Here is a 7668-nt window from a genome sequence, read left to right as displayed (position 1 = left end):
ATAAGTATTTATTAGGCCTGAGCAGTGAAAGCACTGCAAATATCTATTATAATTTAAAGGTTTCCTCTTGTTATTCCTCCATTTTATGCAGGTTTTTGAAGCTCATCAAGCTTCAACAAAACATTGTCTCCCGCGTGAAATATTAAAAGGGCAAATTTTGGCATTTTTCACATTTATACACCTTGAACTTTAAACATTTCTTTACAGGGATTTTGAGTTACCCCTGACATCTTTAGTAACTATGCAGTTAATGGATGGGGAATTAAATGTTATAAAAATCTTGAGTTTCTGAGCATGTTTTAGGAGGCATGGCCTGGGCACTGGGCACTCCCCAAAGCTAACAAAATGTTGTAACCTTCACACAGATGGGTTGATTTACATTAAGCTTAGTATGAGTCATACATGTTGGAGTATCCTATGCTTCATATACTGAGCTTATAAAACCCGCTGAGAACAGAAAGGTACTTTTTTTTTTCTTGGAGCACTCCATCTTTGACAATATCTATATACTGTCTTACATGGGGTGCTGGTGCCCATCTCCAACAGTCAACAAGCAAGAGGCAGGGTACACCTTGGACAGGTTGCCAGTCCATCACAGCCATCTTTGACCCCGTTTACCTAATCAAAATGACAGATAAGTTAGTCTCACGTATTTTAAAGCACAGAGTTATTGCTGGTAGGTGTGGCTGTGGCGACGTGGCAAAGTAAGACATCACACCATTGCCATACATTTGGCTCTAAATTCCACTGATTCGTCCACAGCACCACTAAAAATCTTTTTAAAAAATCAGCTTCAAGGCATGTTTTCACTTACAATCATAAGATTTAATACATATGTGTGTTTGGAAGCTGAAGTTTGGGTTCTGGATGGGCTCTTTCAGTTTCTACAGTGTTCCACTAGCCAGGGCGTTGCTGCTCACTGGAGGGTGGACCTTACACACCTGCAAATCATCTGCTTCATCAGCTAGAGGAGCCAGTTGCCAGTCCAACAGAGTCTTGAGTGTTTGTCTTCTATCTTACTGTGTGCCTCTCTGAGATTATTCTGAGATTTCTGATGATCCAAGATGTTGTGATATTGATACTGATATATATCCCCATTTATCCATATGATATATATTGATGACATTGTGATCTCTTTTAAAGGTTTTACCTGTGGCTTCCTGGACTATGTTCTATGTGCCACCTTGGTTCCTTCTTGTGCTTCCACGTAGTGATGGCCAACTGAAGTCTCATGAAGCAATGAAGCTTTCCAGGACTTTGTTTTGCCCAAAGGTTCATTACTTGATGCTTCATTTATTACCGACATCTACTGCTGAACCTTTAACAACCTTGTCACTCAGACAGATCATACTTCAACAAATTATTAAATGCAAAATTGTCATAATTTTTTTGGCAAACTCATGTTTAGTAATAGGAGAGTAAATTAAATCATATTTAACTGTCATATTTTTTAGATATTAAAATGATTTGTAGCCAAACTAATCACGCTGTACACTCACCGGCTACTTTATTAGATACACCTTTCTAGTAATGGGTTAGACCCCCTTTTTGCCTTCAGAACTGCCTTAATCCTTTGAGGCATAGATTCAACAAGGTACTGGAAACATTTCTCAGAGAGTCTGGTCCATATTGACATGATAGCATCATACTGCAAATTTGTTGGTTGTACATCCATGATGCTAATTTCCTGTTCACCCACATCCCAAAGGTGCTATTGTGGACTGAGATCTGGGGCCTCATGCATAAAAGAGTGCTCAGTTTTCACACTAAAACTTGGGTACGGAAAAATTTTGAAAAGTGCAGCGCACAAAAAAATTCGGATCCATAAAACCGTGCGCACGCACGTGGCGCACCTTTCCTTTCTAAATCCTAATTTGCGGGAAATAGAGCACAGCTGCTGGTCCCCCCTGTTGCCACCCTTAAATACATATGTAAATCAGTATAAATACCCGGAAGTCTATCACCACGTGAAGCAGTAACCATGGCAACGTCATTGTTTGAAATAGTATAAGTACTTAAAATAATAATTATTATATATTTTATTTAAAAGGTGCTTTGGGGGTACATAATGTCACCTCACAAAATAAAAATAAATTTTAAAGAAAAAAAAAATCCAAATAAAAAAATAAATAAATAAAGAGATCGTGCAAATGCCTGTCTGAACAGTACCGCGTTCAGCCGGGATTTAAAGACAGAGAGAGAGTCAGAGAGTCCTTCGAGTGGGGAAAGTGGACGTTTATTCTAAATAGTGGAATCATGTGCATATTGTACATTTACAGAATAATTATTCACATTCACAAAGTGGGCATTCACAAAGTGGGCGGCTCGACTGAAGGATGACTGCAGCTAGACCGGTACCGGTACCGCACGGCTCCTTCTTTAGGTTTTGCTCAGAGATCCAGGATGATCAGTCTGGAAACGCTAATAAACCATCATCAACATTTCCCAGCAGATCAATATGATCTCGGAACAAACGCTCCCTCTGAATCCTTCCATTGGGATGTTCTCCACCAGAGCCAAAGCTCTCCACATTTACGCAGCTCACCTTTGCGCAACTACTTATATACGTGTGATTGCACACACACCTTGATCACCTTAAAAATAATCAAACCTGTTGATTATTTTTAATCAGCAGGTTTGAGTTAATCTGCTGATCCAAACCTGTTTTGGGGTTTCATTTTTAGTGAAAATGAAACGCCGCAGATGCATTCCATGCGCTTCGGCTCACGGACCAATGCGTTACATCTTTATGAGACAAAAACTGAGAAAAAGTACTATTTACATTAAGCGAGATTTTCACATTCTTTTATTTTTATTTTCTTTATTTTGTGTGCGTGTTAGCTTATTGTCTTGGGATAAATGGGGTTCAGTTTAATCGTTTACTTTTAAACAATAAAATATTAAAATCATTAAACACATCGGGTTTGGTGCTTCTTGGTCTAAATAACACAGGATGTAATCAGATTTCAGTGTATTTAGGTGAGTTTTGACGCTGTGTGGTTTGATATTGTCCACAGAAAAAGTTTGCATGGCTGCAGCACATTTTCATAGCAAATCAAAAATGTTCGTACTTTAACGCAAACTTTCACGCCACGTTCATTTTTATACATGCCGACTTGTGCGCAAAATAAGGCGCCGCACATTTTTTGTGCGCACCCACGCGTTATACATGAGGCCCCTGGTCTTTCAATCCGATTGCCTGTGATTCCTTCCTGGAGCACGGCATCGACTGAGATCATGCTTCTATCAACTTATTGTTCTCTATCTCCTGCTATTAATTTATTTTCTTTCATGAACATCAAAAACAATCCTGATCAGTTTATCTGTTTCTGTACATAATTCTCTGTCTTCTTAAAACCCCAGTTGGTTGTTGCAGATAGACGCTTGCACCAAGCCTGGTTCTGGTTCTGCTGGAGATTTCTTCCTGTTACATGGGTTTTTCCTCTCCACCATCACTACATGCTTGCTCTATATGAGGGACTGCTGTAAAGTCAATGACAAAGCAAGCAACTGTCACTAGATTCTCATCCAGGAGGAGTGAATGTGGCAAGTCAATGTCTCAATGCAATCTCTGTTTCCTTAGGTAGAAACTTTTTAAACTATTTTGAATAATTAGTTGAGCATACTGTACTGTTTTATAACTAGGATCAATAGGAATGCATGATTGAATTTAAATTATTTTTTTGTAAAATGTCTTGAGAGGACATTTGTTTTAAATTAATGCTATATAAATAAAACTGAGTAGAACTGGATCGGCAGCATACAAATAAAACTGCTTTGATTTGATAAATAAAATAATATTTACAAACACAACTGTTGTCTTGAAAGTTCTATTATAAAATCTTATTATGGGCCAGATTTGGTCCCTGTGCCATGTTGTCTAATCTGTTCATTTAAGGTGAAAAAGCTGCAAAAGTGAAACATTAAAAGATTTAAGAGGCTATATGAGAGCTCACATTGTCTTCAAGTATTATTTCTAGGGTTATATTTGTTACATTCTTCTAAGCTTATATTCAGAATAGTGGTTATTCATCTTTTAAGCAACCTCTAATTCCATGAAAAACAGGACCTTGCACTTTACTAGAGGTAAGGCAGTGTGTGATTAGTTTTCTTTATGCTGCAGAGAGGATTCATTTCACCTGGAGGACATTTCAAGCTAGAAGTTTGAAAACCACACATATTCAGACATGTTCGGAAATAAACATGTTACAACCATATCTGTTCCATCACAGAGGGACACAACCAACTTCAACCCTCTTTACAACACCCATAGGATCATCCTGCCCCCTTTTGGTCAAATGTGGAAGTGCAGCTCATGTTACAAAATGACATCAATATTTCTCGCTCCAAATTGCTGCTTCACTAAATACATGAGACATGTGGTTTCCCTAATTACTGTTTATAAATTGTTCTCGCTTCATCTCATCAGAAAGCCTGATCCACAGCAGGATGTGTTGAGGAAGGTAAAGTGCAATTATATCAAAGCTCACTAATAAAGGACACACTATTTTTTTATGTTTAGGTGCTTTTATTTGGCTGTTTATTTATTTTACTCTGCTAATGAAGAAGTTTAGTGCATATGTCTGCTGAAACAGTATACAACAGCAACTCTTCTTTACTAAACTATTTTCTTTGTTTTTGTTGTATTTCTTGTAATTTTATTGCATGCAATTTCCTTCTCTTCATAAACCTTTTGAGACATTTTATATCTACAGAAATAAAAAACATGGGATGGACCGCTAACAAAGAAAAGAAGAGCAAATCATTCAATACAATAAGCTCAACACACAAAGGGACACATGATGTTAGATCACAACAGACACATTATAGCTGCACACATCTCATCACAGTAAACTGGGAACACACCAGGAAAATTTCTTGTCACTTAATTTCTGTTAATGTACTATCAATATATTAACATATGCGAGCATTTTTTTATCTTCCCAATATTTTAAAAATAATCACTTTTTCAATCAGTATCTTGGAAATTGTTATTAATCCTGCAGAATTTCACAATTTTTTTCATGTTTAAAGCTATTTATTGTTTCCTAATATTATTGCATACAAACTGAACCACTCTGACTCTTCCCTGATGACCAATAAAATTTTCACCTATATTTGTAAAAGCCAAAAATGTTCTTTGAAGACTTCAAACCAAATGGTATTTAAAGCCTGTTGGAGGTGGAAAGTGCTGGAAACAAATTCTAAGAGTACATTATTAATTAATCCTAAAACAACATTTTAAAGTATGTCATAAATTGATTATTGATGGTGGTTATAGTCTCAGTCAGTTTTTAGCTGATCCTGTACACAAACTTGAAATATCACTTTCCCATTGCCAACTCATTTAGGATCTTTAACTGGGTTTGTTTGAGTTACTGGGCATACAGCTTTTGATTTATTAATCACTTCCCCAATTAACTAACAGTTACTGACCCTTTTCTAGTCTCTGAACAAACTCATTCTACAAGCAAGCTGAATCGATCAGTTGATGAAATGTCAGGGCTACATAGATTACATAGTGTTTTATTGTGCTCGCTTCCTTAAACACTGACCTTCCACTAAAAGTAAACAGATACAACAAGACCATTACTATTAACTCCTGTCATTTGCTAATGGCAGCTGACATGGAGCATGATGAACCAACTAGATATCGGGCTAACAGGAGTAATGTTGTGAATATCAGTACACAACATAATCCTTGTTTTCATTTATGTATGTAAATCTCTGAAGAAAATTTTTTACAGATTTAATATGTTGCCTATTCAACCAGCCTCCAAAATTTCAGTTCAGTCTTTGCTTTTCAATTGCCTTCAGCTCCCATTAATATTCTTTTTTAATTTGCAAACGTGATGAGTTGGAACATTTTATTCCAAAAACTGTTATACAAACATGAAATCTAAATATATTTAAATTACCGTTTATGCTACCTTCTAAACAGAACATATACAGTCTCTCCAATGAAGTTATAAAAGGTCACTGTGTTCTGAAAAATGAAAAGGAGACAGCCAGGTCTTAGCGCAGGATATAATGTTGACTGTGATAGTTTGGAGGATGTACTATTGTCCTCTGATAACTGCAGGGATAAACCCAAGAGGATGCACAAGTAAATAATAAAGTGTGGCCCCATCCCAGCCCAACTAGGACACACTGAAGTATCTCAGCTGTCCAGAGTCAGCATTGACTTCCTCAATGGATGTCAGTCACTATATAGCTAATGACACATGACATGGAACATAATGCACCAAGTAGATATCGGACTGGCAGGAGTAATGGCTCATAAATTCAGCAGCCCTAGAGCAGGAATCTGTCAAAACTCTGCAGTGCATTGTGGGTTAATGTTTTTCATACACTTCCCTGTTGTCTCTGTAGAGTGCCTGTCAGTGTGTATGTGGTTAAATGGATCAATGCGTGCAACAACCCCTCCCCCGTGTCTCACCGCTGCTGACTCTGTCTGTGCAGCGAGCCGTACTAAAAACCATTTTCTTTTTAATTAATCACATCAATACTATGGAGCAGCTTTGGTCAAGGGGAAGCTCAAATCAATGGTGCAGGGTTGACGGCTCAGGGAGTGTCAATACTTTCCAAAGTGAAAAAAATGAAAGTCCTGGAGGTCCAGGATGCCCCAAATAAAATGCCCTGGGGATGCAGGTGGCCCAAAAAGCTCCTGACTGCATCTTGCGTCTCTGCCAGGCTGCCCTTCTCCTTTGTTCCTGCCAGTTGGGTATAAAAAGCGACTGATGGGCTGTGAGTGACAAAGCTACATTCACTGCATATCTAGAAATGTTTTGTTTCTGGTCTGATATGAAAACTGTTTTTTGTTCAAAACAAAGTTGACTCCAAATTTTTCTCACATTATGCTAAAGTGTTCTAACAGCAAAGATAACCTAAAATATTTTTTTTTGAATCATAGAGTGCACCCAGGTGAAAAAAAAGTATGCTTTAGTATATTTCAAACATACTTATATTTGTGAAGGTACATTTTAAGTATACTAAGTATTAAGTGTACAACCTATAAATCTATCTGAAGTATACTAAAAGTATACTTGTACCAATTTCGAAATTAGACATAATTGTACCAAAATACACTTTTAATAAATATGTTAAATAAAAGTATACTTTCTGTGAACAAAATATATATTTGCCCAAGTGTAAATATACACTTGCTCATGTATATTTAAGATATATTTTGTGTATATTTTAAAATATATGCTCAAAATAGAATTTTTTTAAATTCACTTAACACTACTTTAAATTATTAATTTCACTATGTTTTAAATTACATCTCAGTGTAAATTTTAGGCTAATAAAATATGCCTTTTTATTTGTTTTCTTTATTTAACCGGATGAACCCCATTGAGATCCAGATCTCATTTTCAAGAGGGACCTGGGCAGAAGTCTGCAACACGCAGCAACCCGATTACAAAATAAAACTAATTAATACATATGCAGAAGTATGTCTTATAGACACCTTTAAAGTGTGTTTAATGTAATATGTAGGCATACTTTTTAAGTACCTAAAAAGTATGAATTTTGAAGTGCCTTAATAATAGTTTACTATTTACTAAAATTGCATACAATTAAAAAAATGATAATCATGATGTAATGTTGTTTAAGAAAGCACCCAATCCATTTTCAGATAAGATGTAAGATCAACAGGATTAGCTC

Source organism: Poecilia latipinna, unplaced genomic scaffold, assembly GCF_001443285.1.
Source record: "Poecilia latipinna isolate Pla-1442-1.1 unplaced genomic scaffold, P_latipinna-1.0 Scaffold2211, whole genome shotgun sequence".
NCBI classification, from domain to species: domain Eukaryota; kingdom Metazoa; phylum Chordata; class Actinopteri; order Cyprinodontiformes; family Poeciliidae; genus Poecilia; species Poecilia latipinna.
The sequence above is the reverse complement of the archived record's forward strand: the minus strand, read 5'-3'. Positions refer to the sequence as shown.